Here is a 2,827-nt window from a genome sequence, read left to right as displayed (position 1 = left end):
TTGGGGGTAAGGGGGAGGGAGAGAAAAATCAAAGGACTTGTATGCATGCATATAAGCCTAATCAATGGACAGAGACACGGGGGTGAGGACATGAGTGGTGGGGGGGGGCAATGGGAGGATAAGGACACATATGTAATACCTTAATCAATAAAGAAAAAAATAAAATTCATTTAGAAATACTTGAAATGCAAATCGTTATAAGGATGCAATTAGATAATCAAACATAGCTTCCTTATACATCCATAATGAGTACAACAGTACATACTGTTCAGGATCATTGTTGGGTTGAAAGTAAAGATAGTAGTAATAAATTATTAAAATATATGGCACATAAAAGACAATACATCAGAGTTATTAAGGCAGAGGGAATCTCTTGGGATTGTTCTACATAAACAAAGTAAAAGTATTATTGATTGAAAAATTCTCATTATTCAAATAAAGCTGAAATAAAACTAGTTCTTACCCCTTTGATAAAATTCTACTTTTTTCAAACCAATATTATGTGCAGTTTTTAAAGTAATATACTTTTAAAATAAAAGTTTTATTTATGATGTGTTCATTTTTAAAAATAACTCTTTTCAATACTTTGTATTATCTTTTTTGAAAATATGTTTCATTGACTTTTATATAGAGAGGAAGGGAGAAGGAGAGACAGATAGAAACATCAGTGAGAAAGACACATCAGTTGGCTGCCTTCTGCATGGCCCCTACAGGGGATCTAACCCACAACCTGGGCATGGGTCCTGATGGGGAATAGAACCTGGGACCTCTTGGTCCATGGGAAGATGCTCAATCCACTGAGCCACACCAGCTGGCCTACTTTGTATTATCTTAATGGCATGATATGAAATTCTCAAATTTACCTGATTTCAAATGGTACCTTATCAGAGCTGTCTTCCCAGATTATCCTATCTGTATAAACCAGTGCCTCTTCCTCCATCCAATGCACAGATAATAACTTCATCACCACCTACAACTGCATCTGGCATAGTGTGGGCACCAATAAATATGCACTTTTAAAATGAATAATAATGTTGGTGTATACTTATCAAATAAAATGTGTCTTTTCATGTGAATTAATATGACAACAAAGCTTTCATAGAATCTACTTGCATTTTACAGTTTAATTTTTTTCTTCAGCTCCCATTTCCTGTAACAAGAGAAGGCTTTAGCTCTACTTTGCAATCAAGTAAATTGAAGCTTAGACAAGTTGTGTGTGTCGTCTTTTATCACACAGCTATTGAGTGATTTCCTCATTGAAACCTGATTGTAAAAGAAGCAACTACAATTGCAGTGTCAAAAATGCAGAAGTCACTTGGAATATGCAGAATAACAGTGTTTGGTTTGTACCTGTCATAAATGAATTGCTTGCTTTCTAGTTGAATTTTAAGTTTCTCATAGTAACGAAAGTATGCAAATAATGACTTTTTCCTCACCCTGTATTACAAAGGTTAAGGGCAAAGAATGAACACACCTGCTGTGTGATACTGCTTTTCACCAATAAAGCAAAAAAGATGTGGAGCTCCATTTATAAATACCCGCGCAATAATAATGCATGATAAATGCAAGAAGCCTGGCTTCCATGTGACAGAGAGTAGCAGCAGCATACTATGTTTGATTAAGGTCTGTATTTTCCCTTTCACCAGAGAAAAGGTGTTTTGCTAAAACAATGATTTAAGATGAGTGTCGGTAGACAAGTCTCATTCATCCCACCCTAGAAAAACTGGGGAGTAGGCAGACCTTGGTTTGTGTGCTGGCCGCCTTTCCATGTTATACCTTCACCACTGTGATCACTCCCAGACAACAAGAAGCTTCTTAAAACATCCCTTGCCTCTCCTCATGGCCTCCTCCCCTGCCAAATACCCTGTGTGGACCCCTCCTTCCATAGAAAAAAGAAAAATAAGTTGAAACCTGGCTTATGCTGAATTGTTAAGCTCATAATAATTCCAGAATAATTTTGGATTCAGATCTTAGTGCAAAATCAGGTTCCACCACTTATTCGCTGTCTGGCCTTAGACAAGTTACATACTTCCTGTTTGCTTCATTTCTCTGATTATGGAATGGAAATATTAATAGTACTTGATAGGATTGAGTAGACTGGTGTTTCAGTTGTGTCTCCATTTTGAAGAATAATGTGGGTGTGTGTGTGTGTGTGTGTGTGTATGTGTTTCCAAGTGCCTAGAACTTATAGTTAAGTATTTGTTACTAAAGATACAGGTCATAAAATGCAGTAAAAGAAGGGACTGATCTGATTTTGATTTCTGTGACCTGGGCATGTTACATCATTTCTCTGAATAGGATTCCTTATTAAAATGGAAATACTCCCTACTTTACAATGCCAGATTAAGGATTGATAATATTGTATGTAAAGCATGTAGAATATTATTTGATGAAGAGCAGATGTTTCACATAGTATTAAATATTATTCTTTGCAACTTAAAAGGGGATTGTGGGGTGTAGTAATGCTATTCTAAAGTCATCAGTGGGATAATGGTCTTGAGCAGCGGTTCCATTGGAGACCTTCAAGGTATCTTTTCAATAAGACCAGCATTCATGTTAGAAAGTTTTGCTTTTGATGCTATTTGCAGCAGATCATATTTTCCAAGGATGATTACAGAAGTGCCTCCTATTCCACGTGCTCTTTTTACTAAGTGACCTGGATCTCTTTAATGTCTCTTCTAGAATTGGGGCTTTGTGTCGGCCTTGACCACTGGAGAAGCTGTATGACTTCCAAAGTTGGGTCATAAAAATGCCATGCATTCTGCCTAATTTCTGGGGACCCTCCTTCTTGGGAACTCCAGCCACCATGTAGAGTGGAACTGCCCTG

The sequence above is a fragment of the Myotis davidii genome, unplaced genomic scaffold (genome assembly GCF_000327345.1).
Source record: "Myotis davidii unplaced genomic scaffold, ASM32734v1 scaffold1146, whole genome shotgun sequence".
NCBI classification, from domain to species: Eukaryota; Metazoa; Chordata; class Mammalia; order Chiroptera; family Vespertilionidae; genus Myotis; species Myotis davidii.
Note: the sequence above shows the minus strand (reverse complement) of the source record.